The sequence below is a fragment of the Bidens hawaiensis genome, unplaced genomic scaffold, assembly GCF_021521415.1.
Source record: "Bidens hawaiensis isolate Kalapana, Puna unplaced genomic scaffold, B.hawaiensis_p1.1 tig00070992_1, whole genome shotgun sequence".
NCBI lineage: Eukaryota > Viridiplantae > Streptophyta > Magnoliopsida > Asterales > Asteraceae > Bidens > Bidens hawaiensis.
The window spans coordinates 44,224-67,001 of record NW_027502451.1 but is presented as its reverse complement, the minus strand read 5'-3'; the positions used below and the strand labels follow the sequence as shown (position 1 = coordinate 67,001).

Sequence of the window (22,778 nt, the reverse complement as noted above, 5' to 3'; positions counted from 1 at the left end):
CGAGTTCTTGGGTAATGGTGAAGTGTGTTGGAGAAAAAGGTGGTGGTAAGCGAAAGTTTGAGAAGGTTCGTGGAGTTAAAAAGAAGAAGAAGGGTAAAATGGATGGTCGGATCGTGATTTGGAATCTTTGAGGGCATTGGAGTTCTACCGAGGCGGAGGAAGCTCCACTCGGTGCGCCACGTGATTCGCATAACATGGGTTCTTGAGTGAAAACTCAAGTGTAGAGTTTGTATATTTTCTTTTATTTTTATTTCTATTTTCTTTTTCATTGAATCACTAACGTAGTTTTTTGTAGTTCGACTTTGTTTTTGTGTTTTTGAGTTTTGCGAGTTTGAAGATTGTTTGAGCTAGAGAGGCGAGCCCCGAGGAAGAATTTAATAAAAAAGATAAGTGTGGGGATGGAGGATCAGCTGAGCCGTATACTTTATATTTATTATTTGCTGCCAATTATTCATGTTTTATATATTTGTTTTGGGTTGATGTGAAAGACTTTTAATTTGCATAATATCTATCATTATGATAAGATACATTTTTAGATATTGTTCGTTGAATTTTTGCCGCTTACGTTCGTGAGAGAAGGAGTTACCATTTGCTGAGCACGTTCGTAGTTGGAGGGCATTCATGGAAGAAGACTTTGGCATCATATTTCATGCGCATATTACCAGCTAAGTCTTTTCCATTATCTAGATTGTTAATTTTTTATTTTCTTATTTTACTTTTGTTTTTAATTTTTAGGTTTTTAGTGTTTTTTTTGTGTTGTCCGACTTTATTTTTTTAATTTTATTTTTATTTTGAGTCGTCCTTATCCTTGCATTGAGGACAATGCAAAATTTAAGTGTGGGGATAGGATATTTGAGTCGTAGTTTAATTTTTCTTTAAATTAAGAAAAATAAAAAAATGGAAAAAATAAAAAATTAAAAAAAAATGATAAATGTTAAAAAATGTCCCTTGAAGTTAGTTTTTTGCGTTAAAGTGGGAGGTGATGATATTTATCGGAAATTGGTTTTTTCAAACTACTAATAATATGAGATAAATAAAAGAAAGCGCACCTCACTCGGATGTGTCGGTAGGCTCAGCCTTGAAAATGAAAGGGTAATTTGATAAAATGGGTTGGAAATCTCTTGTGAGTAAAGCGTTTTGTCCGTAGAAAATAAGTAATGAAAGGTCAGCCATACTCAAGCCTCAATTCTTGGTATGAAAAGTGGAAATATTATAAAGTTTGAACAGTTTAAAAATTGAATACGTTATCATATGATGCTTGGGTAGGTTTAACGTTAGAGTATGCCGTGTAGCCTGTGATATAAATTTTAAACTGCTAGTTTTAGTGTTTTACAAATCATTGGCGTATGGTTTTGTAACCTTAAATCTTGTATTGATGGGATGCCCCGGGTCCGGAGACCATGGGTCTGTATGCAGACTATTCATCTGGGTATTCACAATTCCAAATGGGGTTGTGAATATTTAAAATAAAGCTAAAAAAGAGCAAACCCGCAGAATTCTGCCACATAAGTCTTTAAACATGATCATAAAAAGTACAAAAGTACAAATGCATTACAGACTTGATCATCCACGCTGTTAGCCATGCGGGGGTCCCCTTGCTCGTGTCTCATTACCATTAAGAAACGGACAACAAGGGACACGCCACATGTAAGCCCTACAGATGAAATTTTGCATACTCACCTATCGTAATGGTCCGGTGTATTGCTTGATAACGGGGGTATGTCATGTTGTAGGGAACACTAGATATTAATTAATTGTACCTTAATCATATCTAATGGCTGCTTGGTAGACTTTGATGCTTAAATTTAGGTGGATAAACAATACCCTTGATCGTCTTAACTATTCATAAAAAATAGAGCAATAAAAGTTTTAAATCTGCTAATTTTGAGGTTTAAGTCAAGTTGGGGTGGTTTGGTCCGGTAAAAGCTGAAAATAAGCGGGTCTTAATTGTGTAAACCACTGAGTACTATTATTGTCGGATCATATTTGTCCCGGTAAAGATTAAGGCATGGGTTTAAGTGGACAACAATATCGATGATCGCGGTTTTTGTGTTTTTCTGATCTTTAAAAAAAATAACCTATATGTTTGTTAGACTGTAATTTTCCGATTCTGATCCAACTGCATCAAACTTTTTCAGGGACGAAAAAAGAATAAGTGTGGGGATATTTGATATAATGCTAAATGTTTATGTTTCCCTTGTATATTTTAATTAATATTTTAATAGTTTTTATTCGTTTTTAGTCGAGATTTGTATACTACTAACAATTTTATGTTTCGTAGGTTCCAGGATTTGATCGTGATGAAAAAGGGCGAAAAACGAGCCGAAACGGAGTTCCGAAACGCGTCAGGAAGGTGCTAGAACAGAGAACCGGTCAGACCGGCCCCCATGGAAAAAGCACGCCGCGCCGCGCGGAGGGATCCCTTATACCCGGGTCGCACGGAGCCTAGGGGATGCTGGGCTAGATTAATTCCGTTTTTGTTTATTGTTGGGCCTTGTTTTGGGTATTTAAACACCTTTAACTTGAACCTGACATAACCTGGAAACCCTTGGCCAAATTTAGAGAGTTCTTGGAGCATCTTTCACGTTTCTTGGTGATTTTGAAGGCAAGAGGACAGCCGGTGAAGAGCTACACGTTCACGTTCGAGTTTACGGGTTTTATCATCTTCGATTCCCCGTTCTTTATATTTTCACCATGTTTTCGTTATTATTTGTTTTGTTTGATTTAGACTTTATGATGCTAGGCTAAATTCCATAAACTACCTAGGTCGTGATGAACCTTAGTTCGGTTTGATTTTATTTGGATTTCGTTTCGTTATGGATTTTATGTTCTAAGTAAACGGTTGAGTTTGATTTAATTGATGTGTTTGATTGCTTGGTTTTGTTTACTTGAATTTATTGTTTCGCGTTGCCCTTGTTGATTGTTTCATAGGATAGGGTTTTGTTAGGTATTTACTGTGTGTTCTTGGCTAGTTTGTGATTAATATGCATTAAAATCATAGAAACAATAAAATCAAGTAAATAGATAAAAGTGAACTGCTAGCCTAGAAAGCTGTAAGGTGATAGGTTGTTGATAGATCTTTGCTTGTCGGGATTGCTAGATTTAGTTCTTCGTAAGGAGTCCGTCTAGGTTTGATTGTCAGCTTAGTCTATTAAGTTAATTGAGTCTGCTTTGCTATCTTTTGAATTCTGCGCTGTAAGGTAGGTTTTCGTCATAAAAGATACTTAGACATAAGCGATTAAATAACCGTAAGGAAGTTTAATATAAAACTGTGAGTCTTAAAACTTGTTAGAAATCCAAAGGCGTCTTCTTGAAACTCAAGGTTCCTGTTCGGGTTTTCTGTCAAGGGTCTATTTTATGATCCCAGTTCCATAACGTGAGTTTTCCATTTAATTAATAACCGTAACTTTGGGGATTCTGGCCTGGGTAGTTATCTTTGTCATCTGAATTAATCCAAGTTTTCTTAATCGTTTATTAGTTAAATTAATTAGGTTAAGGTTAATTAATTAATTAATTAATAATTAATGATTATGTTTTATTATTATTATTATTATAATTAGGTTAGGTTTTAGTATTTTATTATTTGTTTTATTATTCGTTAATTAAAGTAATCATTAGTTAATTATTATTAAGTCTTAATTATTAGTATTAAATTCCCCCTCGAATATTATTAATAAATTGTCGTGTTTTGTAGTTGAGTTTAATTTGCTAGTTTCGTTATTTAAAGAGTCTCATGGGTTCGATATCCGGACTTACTTAGTTGTACTAGAGTCGATCAGTTCACTTGCCGGTTAGTAGTTTAAGTTAAGTTTAAGGGTCTAGAGTATTACTTAGTGTCTAGATTAGTATAATTTTAGTTAATAATTATTTGACTACCTTTAGCACATCAGGAAGACGTCACCATACCCTGAATCTGGGGCACCAAACCATCGATATACATCTCAATCCTCTTACCATCCGCGGGCACATCACTGTCAGTTCGTGAGAACGGGTGGTGTAGGCTTCAATTTCAGAGCCCACCATCTTCAAAGCCCAAAATTCTGACTCCAGCTTTGAGATCTCCTCTCTAGGACAATACTCTTCCTGCATCATATTCTTGAATTCTTCCCTATTCATAGCATTCGCCAACTCCAATCTGAGTATTTACACATTTGAATTCCACCAGGTGAGGGCTGAATCTTGTAGTGTTCCAGCAGCAAACTTGACCTTACTGGCTGGTGGACAGTTGCACATCTCAAAGGCTGACTCTGCCTTGTCGACCAAACGCAGGAAACCTATGGCTCCCTTAGTTCCCTTAAACGAATTGGATTTACAGTCCAGGTAATTCTTGAAAGTACTGACTCCGGCTTTATTCTGAACATGAGCAGCTAGAGCTGTCGCCGCATGGTCGTTCAGTAGGGCTTGGAGTTCTGTTGCGGTCATGTTGATGTTACCGCGACCACGTCCAGCGTTTCTTCTAGAATCACAGCATAACATGTTAGACATGAACTTTCGGTTTCATATGGAACACACCATACATGTAATAAAAGGTAGGAAAGAAAAGAAAAAAAACAAAAAACATCGCATCACAACCATATAATAATCCAAATAATAATTCTTGATTAAAACCATTGTATCCGCTACAAAGTATTTAAAACCAATCCTTAAAATTATAGAAAATATAAATTTGGATGGAGTCAACCCCTCCATCTAGGTTTTATCATCCTTAGATGTCGTCGTCTGAGGACATGTCTGAGTGTGCATCCTCCTCAGCCGGCTCTTCCGCTGGGTCTTCTTCTGGTTCCTCCGCAGGATCTTCTTCAGGATCCTCCTCCAGTTCTGCTGCGTTCGGAGAAATTTGCACCTCTAGTGTCTCGCAACGAGCTAAGGCTACTACTGCATGGCCACTTGCGTCTCTAACTTCATCCAGCAAGTCTATAATCTCTGATTGCATCTTGATCACTAGCTTCATTAGCTGAACATGAGAATCCTGAACTTCCTTCATGGCTTCAGTCAGGTAGGAAATTCTCTTCCTAGCCTCAGCCCCATCCCCTATCAATCCAGTAACATTCACTCTCATCGAGTGCATAATGTCAACTTCACGCTCTAAACAGGAGGCGAGAGCTGCGAAAGCGCGTTCCATCGGTAGGGTTAGGGGTGGTAATGTGTTGAAGGATATAGGACAGCCCGGGAGAGGTAGTGGGGGAACTTGCTCACAGTAAACAAATCGCTCGATCAAACTCGGGTACCAACTCCAGTTACCGTTGTCCTCGTACACGTCTCCATATGGGCGGTGCCTCTTCGGTGCGGGGGCTGCTAGTGTTGGGACTACTTGAGGTGGTGATGGGTTGGGAAGTTGCGGTTCCTTTCCTGGGGCGTGGGACATCGGGTCGGATGATGATGATGATGGCGTTGACATCCCTACAGGATAAGTCGTGTATGGTTTACGCGCGTATGAGTGAATGAGAAAAAGAAATAAAACACTCAAATATATATATCATATATATATATACTTATATGCAGTGCGTAAGATCATAACTAATGGGTCGTTGCGGTAATAGTCTAGTATGAATGCAATTCTAGTTCGCTATAACCAATGTCTCTGATACCAATCTGTCACACCCTCAGAATTCACTAACGGAGTTTTACCATCAGAGGGTGTGAACTAACAGGATCGGAATCATTAGTTATATCAAACACCAAAATTAAAGTTTTCAAATAATAACCAAGACATCAAGTCTTAAGTAAAGTTGCAGAAGCGTAAACTGTAAAGTAAATAGTTGCGCCACACAGGATGACTTAAAGCAACAGTTATCATGATTAAAATTTAAAAGAGTTTTAAAAACATAAGAGTTCAGTGAATGCATGTCCTATCCCGCTCGCCTGCCTCGGCTACCTGAGATAAACATACTAAATGTGTCAACACAGGGTTGGTGAGTTCAAAAGTTTAAGTAAATTTAAGCGTTGCGTTTTAGCGTTACCAGATAGTGTTATGTCAATTATATATCAATAGGTAGCTAAACTATCAAGCATGTATTACTAAGTGTTTGACACTGAAGCTGAATATTTATACGATTGCCTTGCCACCATGTCAACCACGACCATGGTAATGTGTTATCCAAAATTACGCCCACTCGACCTACAGTCGAGTTTAGAGTTGGGTGGGGTTTGTCAAACCCAGGAGTAATACTCAAAGGTGAGTCTCTATTATCCAATATTAACCGATTCGATTGTTCAAAAGGACTTACTTGGTTTGTTTGCCATTTAGCCTTACTAGTGATATATAAATAGTAACAAAATCTAAAGTGTTGGAGTATGTTATCCCCCCCTAATAAAAACGTTAAAGAGTAAAAGGGGCCGTGAAACTCACTGTTTGCGAAGTTATCAAAAATCCGAGAAAAGCGTGCGTCAAAGAAATACTCACTAGTGCTCTAAAAACAAAAATGAGATTTGTAAGTGTTTGAACTATGAGTGAGTCTCTAGACTCGACACATAAAAGTTATGCATGAGATGTGTTCGTTTGTGAAACAAGTGCGACTTTACAAACACGTTGGTGATAAATTACAGGTTTGAACAAGTATAGTGTTAAGTGTTACTATGGTACATCATCAGTAAAATATCTACCACAAGGGCAAATATGTCAAACACATAGCAAACATTGGTCAACTAAACACTTTTCATGTTAAATCAAAGAATTCAACAGCTAAGTTACCGAGACATATTTTAACATGTCAAGATTACTCTATTTCACTAATCATACATGTAGATAAAATCCCAAATATTCATCACAGAAGAACACGTGAGTTAGATTTCTAAAAATATTTTTTTTATATTTTTATTACATACTGTTTTCTCACAAGGATCAAAACAATACAGTAAGCACACATCAGTCATTATCATGCGCAACAAAACGTTATTTACTATTCCCGTTACATGGTTACTCCAATTAATGCAAGGCCAATTGGGTTAGATTCCTCACTCAAATTATTAACTTTCAGAAGTTGAATCAACTCAATGGGTCTTGTCTTTTGTGAGATAAACTAATTACAAAACAGCCTACAAGAAGGCTTCCCGAATCAGACTTGCACAACAGATTTGTAAATTAATAAAAACTAACTTCCACACGTCCAAAAATTACAAACTCGGACTCTTTAGAAACTAGACTCAACCTACTACATCATAGAATAAAAAATCACTTTAAAAAACATCATTAACATCAAGTTACAGTCCTTTTAACATGAAATTTTGATTCTGTCCACTTGTCCAGCATCAATTTTCACCAAAAACTCAACAAACTATTAATCTATGACCCAAAAATCATGCATACAACCCTAACTCATCAACAATCAATATATTTAACATTTAGGGTTTTTGATCATCATGTTTAATCATGCAAACACATAAATGGAATGGATTAAGGGAGTGTTTAGTTACCTAGTTAATACTTTAACCCTTCAATCAAGCTTGTAGATGTAGTGTATGTGTGTGTGTTGTTGTTCGGACCGATCCAAGGGGGAGGGGGGCTGCCGATAGCAAGAGGGAGAGGGAGAAGGAGAGAGTTAGGGTTTTGTGTTAATAATATGTTTATATATAATTACCTATAATACATTTTACACTTTGCACCCTCAACTCTAATTAATTTAATTCTAGCACAACTAGTTTATTTTCTTCATGAAATAATGTTACACAATGCAAGCACATAGTCATATATAATCATAACACGTATCTATACCAAGTATTTGTTTATATTATTTATTGTCCGTTCACTAACGGTTTGAGTCGACTCGTGTGTGTTTCGGTGAAACTCCGAAATACTACTTGTGTAATGATTATCATATGTCATTTAACTCTAATTAAATGCAATTTGAAATGCGTTAACTGGAATGACATAGTTCGTGTGATCTTGCGTTTGAATTAACGAAGTTCGGATTAATGGAGTTAACCTGAAATTGACGAGTGTCACACCGTGCTTCAAAAAACACGGGGCCGTGCTTTTGTGTCCAATACAGTTACGATAATTATCAAATAAAATAAATTTTCCATTCACCCACCTCATTCTAACACCGAAAACCGCCGACCATACACCCATTCTGCAAGTATTTGCCTAAAATCAACCAATTCCAACCAAAGCTATGTTAATTTAACAAATCTATTGTTCAATTTCATCTTTCTTGGTCTAAATTAACCCCCAAATCTCACCAATTGATTGAATCAGGTTTAAACCCGAAAATTAGATGGGTTATTCGGTTAGATCTGAGATAATGATTTGTTAGATATGTTTTATACTAAGATTTGTTGGAAGAAATCATTCGGGTTTGGATCTTGGGTAAAGTATTTAACAAATCAAAACCCAATTGATATACAACCGGGTAGAAACACAGGTTCGAGTCTTGATGAGCTTGAAATTAGGATTAAAAACACTGACCGTGCTTTAAATAACACGAGTCGTGGTCAAACAAAAGTCAAAATTGGTAAAACTAACGAACATCATCAGCACGGGCCGTGCTTCTAAAAACACGGCACCGTGGTTCTGCTTCTATTCCAGCATTTCAAGAATTTTTGTTAAGTTTAACTAATTTGGATATAAATTGCAGATGGCTGAATATGGGGATGACGTACATGCATTCCTAGTCTTTCCAGTACGCGATGCAAGGGACCGAAGAGCCTAAACCAAAATGACCTACCTTAACCAACGCTTCCCAGAACCAAACTTTTATGCTTGCAGGGATACGTTGAGGCAAGTTAATCAGTGGAATAGGTATAAATCCATTGTGAAAGGAACATGAAAACGGGTTTTTAATCAAAGAGGGGAAGCTATCACGGAATTAACAAAGGAATTCCTAGCTTCTTTTTCATTTAAGGCGAAAAATTTGACCATGTGGGATGAAGAAGTAGTGGAATTCAGCTGTGGTGGGTGAGTGGTATACAACATCGGTTACCCAACTGGGGATAGATCTGGGAATTTACACGAGTGAGGAAACAGACAGCGCAATCTGGTACACAGCCGCAACAACATTCGCGGATGAAGATGATGATGAAGATGCAGAGGCCGGGAACACAAGGTTACAAGCATGGGAACAACTGAGCTACGGAAACGAACCTTACATTGCAAGCAGTTCAAAGAGCACGGCTTTACGTGACCCACTTATGAGATACATTCACCGGTTGCTTAGCCACACTGTCACTGCTCGTGGTCAAAGTGAGGGGGTTGTGAACCTGAAGGATTTATAGGCCTTGTATTGCATGAAGAATGACGTACCATGCAACATCACGTATTTGTTCTGCAAACTGTTCACAACAAATGCAAATGCAAAAGGCCGAAAAACCCCAATTTTTGGGGGCCCGTGGATCTATAATCTTTATGGAGCTTACGATGCATACAGAGAAGGAACCCGCAGCCCAGACCCGATTGCTCTTAACCTTGGTTTTCGTATCAGTATGCAGATGGCCCAACGAAACCTAGAGGTATGGAGATTTCATGATGCACTGAACCAGGTTTGGGATCCTGAGGACCCGGCCGAGATAATGGTCCAGGACGTGCCCGAGAGAGGAGGAGGATCACCACCCAGACAGACCCGCCGCCACACCTACCATCAGCAGGAAGACCCATCTTCATCAGGGGCCGCCCTAGCTCGTCACATGATAGCTGATATTCACTCGAGGGCCTGTACAGCCTCATTGACCAGTTCTCAGCAAACAATACCACCTCGTTTGACAGGATCATAAGACAGATTGTTGCCTCAGACGGATAGCGGGCAGCTGAATATGCAGAAACGAGGCAAGAGATTGGCCGTCTAGGATATCTCATGGACAGGCAGTGGGGACCGTTTGACCCGGACACTGGCAACTGATGAGCTGCGGCACTGGAAGGTAGGGTATGGGCATGGATGGGTTGGTAGTATTTCTATGACATTATTATTATGTTTGTCTGGATAATTTACATTTTGTCACTTGTTTGTTTGTTTGGTTGGATACTTTTATGGTCGTGGGTGCCAAGACATTATATTAGGTACTTATTTAGCCCGTTCGGGCAGGGAATGGATGATTCCATACCCAATTTTCAGCAAAATTATGCTTTTTTGTTTGTGGTTGTTTGCAGTTTTACATTATAAAGTACAAAACAGGAAAACGGACGAAAAACAGGGGACGCTCTGTCAAAATATAGTTGACCCATAGGGAAGTACCTCTCCATTTTAACTCAGCATACTTAATTAGAATTTTAATCTTTTTATGAATCTTTTAACATTGAGTACAATGTGAGATTCAAGTGTGGGGAGGGGAATCACTTGACCAATTGTTGCTTAACTAATTATAAAATTTTCTAAATAACAATTTTTTGTTGCAAACAAATACTATTTTTATAACAAAACCAAAAGAAAAATCCAAGAAAAGTTTTTGCAAATAACCAACTACAAACCTATTATAACCAAAAAAGTGAAAAAGAAAAAAAAATTTGTAATATTGAGAACAAATTTATGCAAAATATGGCGTTCATACCCAATTCCTCTGTTACTGTGAGATAAACCTCATGCGATATAAATATTTCGGAAGATTTGAGTGAGTCATATGTTTCATGTGATTTAGAACTTGTCGTAACTGTTCATTTCAAGACCGCATGAAGTATTGTATAAGGAATAAGGTAATATTGTTCATTTCAACACCTCAAACCATTCTCCTAATTACAAAACCCAAAAAGCTCAAACCAAAACCTTACCACTTTACCTCTCTCACCAATAAAATACAGCACTGGTCTTTTATCGGCAGACCCTAAAGAACTGGAAATGCATTCTTTTGATTTCAATTTCCTTTGCTGCATACATTTCGCAAAACCTAGGTTGTCTCAAGAACTTAGGGAGATAATCTTTCTCTTTAACAATGAGGTGAGGAAAAAGTGGCGCCAAGACGAACAGAGACCACCATTTTGTGGAGTTTCCAAAAGTGCAATGAAAAGAAGAGCAAAAAGATATGAACGATGCTTAGGCTATGAAAACAGGTCCCACGAAGGAAGATGTAGAAAAAGTCAAACTCAGTCTCAGCATGAATATACCGAACTAATGAGGGTGGGGGCTATTAGGCGCAATACCGAACGATCCATTAGAGTTGGGAGTTTTGTTCAGAACAGGATTGAGGAAGAACTTATCCACATCCTCGACAAAACTGGTCTTGACGATCTGACCTTAAAAGAGTCACTAGGTTTATGATTATATATATATATATATAGATAATACATACCCGGGAAAAAAGAAGCTAAACAACCAAGACATCTTAAGATTCCCGAGAACCAACATAAGATATATTTACCATTCCCATCCTCATTAACCTAAACCCTTGAACCAAAAAACAAAATCCCTACCAAAAAAAACCAAACCATATTACCTTCTAATCTATGCAACCCTTCACAAAGGTGGAGATTTGAAATTGTTACAAGCTTATTTTTCACAGGTTGCATTTTGACTAAGAGTGTTCACATACATACATCACATGTATGATCAGATATATAAACCGAGTGTGAGTGAACATTGTGAGAACGTACGTTTTGCATAAACATAAGCTCATAAAAACAAATCATTTTTTTTATCTCTCACTATATATATTCCTATGATTTAAGGTTGGTTATTCTGTTTCCATTTTCTTAGAGCTCTTTTGGGGATATTTGAAGCAATGGTCCTGACTTGCTATTTTTAGTGAATATTTATAAGTAGCTTGCTTGAGGACAAGCAAGGTTCAAGTGTGGGGATGTTTGATGTATATAAAATTATACATCTTTTAAGAATCAAATAATCTCTAAAAACTACAACTTCTATCAAATAACATAGCACAGAAGGCTACTTATCTTAATAAAATGTGATTTCAGGTAAAACCAAGCCTCAAACGAAGAAACAAGCGAAAAGACGAAGAAAAATGGAATAAAACACAAGAAAAACAAGAAAAACACGCCCCCATGCTTCTGGACACAAGAAAAGACAAAAATCTACAAGAAAAGACAAATACTTAAGACAAAAGCACGGGGCCGTGGTCACCTCTAGATAAAGACAAAATAAATTTAAGCACTTGTCAATAAAAGCACGGCGGCGTTCCTCTGAAAGCACACCCCCGTGGTGAGTCATCATGTACGATCTGACAACATGCAACTATGACACATGGACACGGGGCCGTGCTTTATTGAGCACGAGGCCGTGCTTCTCCTTCCATACAGCCTATAGATAGAGACTCTTGTGGAATTTGAGAAGTGTGCTTGAAAAAGAATTCTAAATGGTTTTCACTTATAATACACCCACATTACACTCATATTCAAAATCTTGTAAGGAGTTTGAAGGCTTGGAGGTTATCATCATCATCAACACCATCATAATCCATCATTAAGAGAGGAGACTCATCCGCATTTGGTTAGATTGTTCTAAGTTTAATCGTGTGTTTGTTATCATCGCTTCTTATGTTCATAACAGTGCTCATTATGAGCTAAACTCTTATTACCATCTATAATCTATGAAGAAGCTTTGTTTTACTTGATGATTATATGAAACATGTGGTTTAGTTTGGTATAGTACATGGTTATTTTGCAATTATCCATTGATGAAGAAATGGTTTATCACTTTAATCCAATACATCAAGGTTGATGAGTTGTAATCATTCATGGTAATTTATGTTCTTGGAAACTAGAAATGGTAAATAGAATACTTTGATACTTTATTCGAGATAAAATATGGATCCTTATGTCGTACTTAAAAATGATGAGATATAAGCTATGATCTATTTCTCTAGTTTTGATAATTCTAAAATAACATTGTTAACACGATTGCTTAGGTTATCATGATAGTTAAAGAAATCATATGTCAATGGAATGGGTAATTATAATTTAATTAAATCAACCAATGGGAGGTTGTGTGAGTTAACTACAATCACTCGAAGTTGTTAGGATCGGTATTTGAGAAATCGAAGTCAATCCTAATCGTTCTATTATACTAAACTGCTTGTCTACTTAAATTGACATTCTCGTGGTAGCAAGACATTAGGAAATGATGGACTTTAAAATGCGCATGCTACTTTCTTTTATGTCATAGAATATGTTTACCTAGAAATGAGGGACTATTCTATCATATATTATTAGGATAAATTTATCACATGTTAATTTAATAATCATCAAGGAATAAAGGAGTGAATTCTTGATATTAGATGGTAAACCTTCATATAATTGAATTACTAATTTAGAATTTCTCTTCTTGTCACCTATATATTATATATTCCTATTTTATAAAAAAGTTTAAAAACAACCCCAAAATGATTAAACCTTCTGATTAAAATAAAACAAAGATTCAATATTGGAAACATTTGTGTCCACGGATCGATATTGGGTTCTTACCAATATACGATAGGTACACTTTCCTATTTTGTGTGTGTTTAGTATTAGTAGAAATCAATTTTATAAATTTAAAACATGATCTTGTGCAAAAGCTAAATTATCCTATCCTTTATATTTTACAAGCACGCGCACACTACATCACTAGGTTATAAGTTTAAAGCGAATTTACTTCCAATGAATCTGGAAGGATTCGATATCATATTAGGAATTGGCGGGTTAGTAGACAATCATGCTCGAGTCCTATGTAATAATAATTTTGCTGAGGTTCGTACGCCAACAGAAGAGATTATTACAATACAATGAGATAAAATTTCTAGACCCACAAAGTTCATATCAGTAATGAAAGCGACAAACTACCTAAGGAAGAAAGGCATAGTATATATGATTTCTGTAATCATTAGCATCAAAGGAAAAGAGCTAAAAGAAATTTTGGTAGAATCGGCATATTCTGATGTTTTTCCAGAAGATTTATCTGGACAGCCTCCCGTGAAGTAGAATTTCGAACTCATGTGATACCAGGAATTGCGCCAGTTGTTAAAGCACCATATAGATTAGCACCAACACAGATGTTAGAATTAAAGAAGCAATTAGATGAATTGCTAGAAAAGGGTTTCATACGACCAAGATCATCATCTTGGGGAGCACCAGTGCTGTTTGACAAAAATAAAGATGGGTCGATGCATACGTTTATCGATAATAGAGAATTGAATAAGGTTGTAATTAAGAATCGATATCCCTAACCTAGAATTGATGATGTATTTGATCAACTACAAGGAGCTCAATATTTTCAAAGATCGATTTACGATCAAGATACCATCAACTAAAAGTGCAGGAAGAAGACATCCTAAGACTGCTTTCAGAACAAGATATGGTCACTACGAGTTTACATTTATGTTGTTTGGTCTAACCAATGAACCAGCAGCATTTATGGATATGATGAATCGGATATGTAAACCATATCTGGATAAATTTGTAATCGTTTTTATAGACGATATACTTATTTATTCCAAAACTAGTGATGATCATGCCAAACATCTTCATACACTTTTGGCTCTATTAAGAAAAGAGATGCTTTATGCTAAGTTCTCAAAGTGTGAGTTTTGGTTGCAATAAGTACAATTCCTAGGCCACTTGATTAACCATGAATGTATTCATGTGGATCCTTCCAAAATAGAAGCTATCACTAAGTGGGAAATTCCTAAAACTCCTACAGAAATTCGAAGTTTCTTAGACCTGTAGGATATATTAGACGCTTCATTCAAATTTTTTCCCAAATAGCAGTTCCGTTAACAAAGTTAACATGTAAATATGTCAATTTTGAATGGGGACCAAGCAAGATGAGGCTTTTATAACTTTAAAGCAAAAGCTAACAAATTCCCCGATACTTGCATTAACAGAGGAACTGCATATTTCAAAGTTTGTTGTGATGCTTCCAAATCAGGATTTGGATGTGTATTAATGAAACATGAAAAAGTTACTGCCTATGCATCCAGACAACTAAAGAAGCATGATGAGAAATACACAACACATGATCTAAAATTGAGTGCAATAATTTTTGTGAGTACACGCTTTGTCATACCAGTCTTTGTTTACTTGTATTTGGTCTTTATGTTAATGTTTAAGGGCATTTTGGTAAATGTATAAGGGTACATTCGTCATGTAAATGACACATTTGTGAGAGTAGTTAATAACGAATGTGTTCACTCGTATCTATTTTGGTCCATTCGTTAGATCTATTAACGAACGAGGACAACGAATGGTTTATTCGTTAGTCTAAGGTATTTAAGCTTAAAGTATGATGACGAATGAAGCTCATTTGATATGGTCTGTATAAAGTATAACTTCATCGTCTATCTATATCTGTAATGTATCGTTAATGTAAGCATTTAATCTTACTCTTGGTATTAGCCTCGTCATGCTGCCTGATTGTTCTCTCACACTCTAGCTTAACATAATTCACTCGTGACCTAATCGTACAATCATATCACGCAACTAGATCTTAATAGTATGTTAATCGTAATCAATATGGATATGGTTTCTCAAGTGGTATCAAAGCCACTGTTTGATTGATTATTGATTAGGTATTGTATTAACATCAATTGAATCAGTAATTGATTGTTAATTGTATTGAACTTGATTTCGAAAATGTACGGATCAATTTTTGGTCATTTATCTATTGAATACTTGATAATTGATTTTAAAATGTGTTTCTTCTGACGATCTCGTGCAGTCTTTAGTCTTTCCTTGACTTGATTTTTCTTCTCAGTACTTTCTTGCATGATTTCAGGAACTGTAATTGTTTTCCTCCTATTTCTACCCAACATACCGGGGGTCTACACTTCCGTCCATAAAGTTCTTCGAATGGGGCAACATTAATGCCTGTATGATAACTGTTATTATAGGAATATTCTATTAGTGGTAAATGGTCATCCCAATTTCCACCAAAATCTGTTGCACATGCTCTTAGTATGTCTTCCAATGTTTATATGGTCCTTTCACTTAAACCGTCAGTCTGTGGATGGTGTGATGTGCTCAAACTTAACTTTGTACGCATGGCTACTTGGAAACTTTTCCAAAAATGAGAAGTAAAACGGTTATCCTGATCAGACACAATGGATAATTGAACTCCAAGTAATGAGACGACTTTGTCTACATACAGTTTAGCTAATTGTTCCATTTTAAAAGTTTCATTCATTGGTATAAAATGAGCTATTTTTGTTAATCTTTCACAATCACCCAGATTGTGTCATTACCTCTTCTTGTTGTAGGTAACTTAGTAAAAACAAAATCCATTGTTATTAATTCCCATTTCTATTCTGGCATTTATAATTGTTGAAGTAATCCTGATGGCTTTTGATGTTCAGGTTTAACTTGCGAACAAGTTACGCATTTCGAAACATAATTAGTTATGTCCTATTTTCATTACTATCCACTAATAGATTTTCTTTATATCTTGATACATTTTATCTCCTCCAAGATGCATTGTGTATTTGAATTTATGGGATTCTTCAAGAATCATTTCTCGTAGATTTCCTATGATTGGTACCTAATCTGTTTCTCATGCGGGAATTTCATCATTTCCTTTTACTAGTAGATCAATGGTACCATTTCTTTTCTCATCAGCAATATTATTTTCTTCCATTGCTTGTTTCTGAGCATTCTTCACTTCATCAATTTAAATTGATCTGAAGTTCTAACCTTAGAGCTCATACTCTTTTAGGTTTCTCATGCTATTTTCTACTTAATGCATCGGCTACTACATTATATTTACGTTCAGGATACCAGATACATTTATACTTAATGCAGCGTCTTTGCCTCATGTTGAGCTCTTTTTGCCCAGAATACATTTTTAACTTTTATGATATGTGAATATAGTAAACTTACTGCCATACAGGTAATATCTTCAGATCTTTGCGGCAAAATTTATTACTCCAAGTTCTAGATCATGTGTTGTGTAATTATTTTTAGGCTTCTTTAGCTGTTTGGATGTATATGCAATAACTTTTTCATGTTGCATTAATACACATCCCAATCTTGATTTGGAAGCATCACAACAAATTGTAAAATCTTCGGTTCCTTTTGGTAATCCATGTATCGGGGCATTTGTTAGCTTTTGCTTCAAAGTTATAAAAGCCTCTTCTTGCTTGGGTCCCCATTCAAACTTGACATTTTTACATGTTAACTTTGTTAACGGAACTACTATTCAGGAAAAAAATTTAATAAAGCGTCTAATATATCCTGCTAGTTGTAAGAAACTTCGAATTTCTATAAGAGTTTTAGGAATTTCCCACTTAGTGATAGCTTATATTTTGGAAAGATCCACATGAATATCTTCGTGGTTAATCAAGTGGCCTAGGAATTGTACTTATTGCAACCAAAACTCACATTTTGAGAACTTAACACGATGCGAGCGTGCAAAGTGCGCCATCAAAGCGCCACATTGCGGCTATCGCACTTCGCCCGAGCATGTGCCTATGCACGTCGGGTGCTTCGTACCCCCCGCTAGGACGACTGGGTGTGATTTGTCTTATAAGAACATTATCATATAAACTAGTCATCTTATAAAAAGCTTACTAGTTTTATAATCTAGCGATGTGGGACAAGAACTCACTTTTTTATTTATACCAAGGTGGAATGATTCAAATTTCTTTCCTCCAACATTTGTGTTTTCGTGAATGCATAGAGAGTTTTAGGTTTTATGTGTGTAATGCATTTGGTAGAAAATACAGGTTATTAAATTAGTATAAAGAGTGGTATGTTCAAAAGGTTAATTTTCTTATTATTAAATACAACGGTTATTATGACCTTGTCCAACAGCTCAAAAATGCTAACATCTCGGGAAAAACTACCCACCCAACATGCCCGAAATGGCGGCGGCGGTTTGGCTGAGCGGCAAGCTTAACTTGAGTGGGGGTGTCCGCATGCGCCCCTACCCCTTAATAATATAATCAAAGTCCACTTAAAATATCATTAGTCAAATAATAAAGACGAAAACTTTATAAATAAACCTAAAACTCTAACATAACCTTGTTTGCAAAAAGTATAGCTTCAAAACTTTATAACTGAGCAAACAAATCAAAACCGAGCTATTTTCAACTGAAAAAAAAAACAAAATACAAATGCAATAAACAATTAATCAAAGTTAATCGAAACAAACTCATAACCGTTGACTATTCAATTATAGAGAAGCAATCTTTGATGATTGAAAATCGTAAATATTAGCTAGGTTCATTTTTTTGTTGGTAAATTTGATTTGGGTCTTTAATCCTATAAAAAGATGTATTTTCCCGAAGCATCCAGTTCTTACAAATCATCCAACGGTCCACAATCAAGTATCAAGTCTTTATCTCTGTACACTCATATTCATTCCAGCTAGCATCAGAGAGAGATCTCCGGCGACCAGCAGATGCTTCTTCGATCTGAATAAAGTCAACGGATCTCTTTTTCTTTCTAGATATTTATTATCGGTACGCTACTTCTCTCTCATCCATTTCATTTCAATTCAAACCTTATTATGTATGTTTATTGTTATTCATTCCGATCTGTTATTTCATTTCCAACTAAACTAATTATTCATTAGCTACATATTATTAATTAGGAGAATTAAATGAAGTCTTCGTTTCTTCTACCTTTATGATATGTTCATAATTTCGGATCCTGATGCTGTTAGATATTTACAGATTGTTAATCATTATTATGCAGCTATAGAATTTGTAAATAACGTATGCTGTCTACTTTTATTGATCCAGATTTTAGCAACAGTTTATTAGAATTTAATGCTTTTTTCCTACTTGGTTTAGGAATTCACTAGATTCTTTTCGATCTGCTTTCGGTTATTGCCAAGTCAACTAGGGATCCATCCTGATGCTGCTAGATATTTAATCAGTTACAGGTTGATAGTAGTTATGTCTTGTTTCGTGATTATGTAGCTACACATTTAAATGAATGTATGGCGTGCCGTTTTTGTACGCGTTTCCTTTTAACTCAGGCCTTTTTGTTTGTATTCTGATCTATATTTAAGAATTAAATCAAGTGTTGGTGTTGATTTATCTATCTGCTTGGTTTATGTGTGTTTATTAGGGTTTAGTACAACAAGGTAAGGAAATATGGCGTTGAGGAAGGCCATGGGTGCTGTGAAAGATCAAACTAGTATCGGAATAGCTAAAGTGGCTAGCAATATGGCCCCTGAGCTGGAGGTTGCTATTGTGAAAGCCACCAGTCACGATGATGATCCCGCCAGTGAGAAGTACATCAGGGAGATCTTGCAGCTGACATCTTACTCGCGTGGTTATGTGAGTACCTGTGTGCACGCGGTTTCAAAACGGTTGAGCAAGACTCGCGATTGGATTGTTGCACTAAAGTGTTTGATTCTGACTCATAGATTGTTAAACGAAGGGGACATAGTTTTCCAGCAGGAAATCATGTATGCTACTAGAAAAGGCACACGCTTGCTTAACATGGCAGATTTTCGTGATGAAGCCCATTCAAATTCATGGGATCACTCTACATTTGTGAGGACTTACGGTTTTTACCTGGATCAGAAGCTGGATTTGATTGCATACGAGCGGAAACAAAGCAACGGTGGCAATGAAGAACAAGACCGGTTCAGGGATGATCGCTGGCGGTCCCCACCATACCGTGGAAACGATTATGGCTACAATGATGACCCGGGGTATGGTGGAAACATGAGGAGGTCCAGATCTTTCGGAGATGTGAAAGAGGGATCATCTCAGCAGAAGAATAACGTGACACCATTGAGGGATATGAAACCAGAAAGAATATTTGGAAAGATGGGCCATCTGCAAAGGCTGTTGGATAGGATCTTGTCATGTAGACCTACTGGTCTTGCAAGAAACAGTAGGTTGGTGCTGTTTGCTTTGTACCCTATCATACAAGAAAGTTTTAAACTTTATGCAGACATCTGTGAAGTTTTAGCCATCTTGCTTGACCGCTTCTTTGATATGGAATATCAAGATTGTGTGAAAGCATTCGATGCTTATGTCAGCGCTGCAAAGCAGATTGACGAGCTTATCGGTTTCTACAACTGGTGCAAAGATATGGGCATTGCAAGATCAAACGAGTATCCAGAAGTTCAAAAGATAACTTCTAAATTACTGGAAACGTTGGAGGAGTTTGTTAGAGATAGAGCCAAGGCTATGAACAGCCCAGAAAAGAAACCAGAAGTTGTTGAACCGGTTAAAGAAGAGCCAGAATATGATATGAATGAAATTAAAGCATTACCAGCACCCGAGACACCACCACCACCGCCGCCACCACCTGCACCTGAGCCGCCCAAACCTGAACCACAACAACCATTAGTTGATTTAAGACCGGATGAAGCTTTAACCGCAGATGATCAAGGAAACAAATTTGCATTAGCATTGTTTGCAGGTCCAGCTGCAAACAAAACCAATGGTAACTGGGAAGCATTTGGATCAAACGGTGAGTCTCAGGTAACATCCGCTTGGCAAAATCCAGCTGCCGAGCCTGGAAAAGCCGATTGGGAGCTTGCATTGGTGGAAACCGCTAGTAATCTTGAGAAACAGAAGGCGGCAATGGGTGGTGGGCTTGACCCGTTGCTTCTGAACGGGATGTATGATCAAGGAATGGTGAGGCAGCATGTCAGCACCGCTCAGTTAACTGGCGGCAGCGCTAGCAGCGTGGCGTTACCGAACAAAAGCGCCACACCCGTGTTAGCACTTCCCGCCCCTGATGGGTCGGTTCAAACAGTTGGTGGCGATCCATTTTCCGCCTCGTTAACCGTGCCTCCGCCTTCTTATGTTCAAATGGCGGATATGGAGAAAAAACAACAGTTGCTTGTGCAAGAACAGATGGTGTGGCAACAATATTCTAAAAGTGGAATGCAAGGTCAAAGTAGTTTGACCACTATCAACAATGGCGGTTATATAGCTCCTGGTCAACCACCCATGATGCCATATGGATATCCGCCTGTTAATGGAGCCGGGTATTATTATCCAAATCCTTATTAATACATGCCTGCTGTGTGTTTCTTGTTTAATGTTTTTTCTTTTTTTTACATTTCCACCTCATCGTTTCATGTTGATTGGTAGTGCATTTTTCTTATGACGAAAAGAGATATATAGACGAAAACGATTTGGTACTTTTATTTGGGAGGAATGTAGAGATCTCTTGCATATGTTCTCCATGTTTGTTGCTATGCAATGTTATGTGTCTGTTGATATACTTTTGTAAACACATGTAATCAAATTACTGTTGGTTTTATTCTATTTTCTACATATGCTAAATATAACATGCTTTCTTCTGCTTGAAATACTTTTATAGTGCTTCATGCTTAATATTGTATGCCACTTCCACTTTCACCACAGATATATTATTATTATTATTATTATTATCATTATCCGTGACGGTCCCAACTGATTTAACTGTTCTCCAACTGACTTTGTGGACTGCATATGAGATGAACTTTTTGGTTTCACAAGAACAATGAAAAACATATGAGATGAAGCTCGGTTTTGGGCTCGTTTATAAAATAAGTTTACATTCAGGCTCGAGCTCGGCTTGATTCAAGCTTTTTTACATGCCGATCTTGAATAGCTTGGGAGTGTCTTGGCTCGTTCACACCCGTAGTCGAAATACTACTTTATGAAGGTCGATTAAATAACGATTTAAAGCTTTATCGAAGCCGTTCGTTGATTGTTACAAACCTCATATAGATTGCGTTATTTTTTTTATTTTTCATTATTATTTCTTTCGTTTTTTTTTTTTTTGGGGGGGGGGGTTAACTTAGGTTGTGCCAAATAGTCATTTCACCCTGTATCCCAAACTTAATAGAAAACTTCTATACGAGTTGATGAGGGAGTTTAAATAATATTTTTTGGTTTTTGTACTTCAAAAGTTAGGGTTCGATAAGGGTGTATGGCTTGGCGATTTCAATTTGTACGAGGAATACCTTGGAAATTGATTACGTATGGTTCGATGAATCCACACTTGTATGTAGGGTTGTCTAAAATCCCAAATCATGACCTAAACCCAAATAAGCGAGTTTAAGTAATATTTTATGGTTTTTGTACTTCAAAATAATGGTGTATGACTTGGCGAATTCAATTTGTATGAGGAATACCCTGGATGTTGGTTACGTATGGCTTGATGAATCCAAACTTGTAAGTAGGGGCGTCTAAAATGCCAAATCATGACCTTAACCCAAATAAGGAAGTTTAAATAATATTTTATGGTTTTCGTACTTCAAAAGTTAGGGTTTGATAATGGTGTATGACTTGGCCATTTCAATTTGTACAAGGAATACTCTGGATATTAATTACGTATTGTTTGATGAATCCACACTTGTATGTATGGGTGTCTAAAATCCCAAATCATGACCTAAACCCAAATAAGCGTCGGGTTAAACAACGGCAAAAATCTGATTATTTGGGTTTACCCGACAACCCGTATTATAAATAGGGTAGGTTTCGGGTTTGTTTATGAAAAAAAATCAGGTTTTGGGTTAACTCAAATTAATTTAAGTTAACCCCGAGCCCAACTACCCAAGCCCACCAAACATTATAATTGGCGTCCTAACTATACAACCCAAGCACACTTGGCCTTTTACTGAATTTCAATCGATTGGCGGATGTTGTTAAAATTTGCATCACTTGTTTATAATGAACAAATGCAGCTGCGTCAACATGATAACAAGTTTAACAATAATTTAGTGGGCTAGAAGATAGTTTACACTTTACATGAAGCATGATTATCATTAAAATTGGTATCAGTTTATATAAACAAGTGACTAGGTGAGCCTGGGTTTGATAATAAACAAATGCAGCTACCTCTGCATGATAACCAAAATATGAGCATTTTTCAACAATGCTAAAAGATAATGTATCAATATACGCTTATATATCAAAATGTTGAGTATATAAAGCAGTAGCAATATCCACCACTTGTAGCTTAGTGATAG

General features: G+C 36.7%; 1 pseudogene across 1 annotated transcript; it reads left to right on the top strand.

Annotated features, from left to right (window-relative positions):
* Positions 1-18,247: 18,247 nt before the first annotated feature.
* Positions 18,248-21,043, top strand: LOC143605731 (putative clathrin assembly protein At2g25430 pseudogene; annotated as a pseudogene). Its single transcript, XR_013148604.1, has 2 exons — positions 18,248-18,306; positions 18,920-21,043. The product of XR_013148604.1 is annotated as a putative clathrin assembly protein At2g25430 pseudogene (transcript).
* The last annotated feature ends 1,735 nt before the right edge of the window (positions 21,044-22,778 follow it).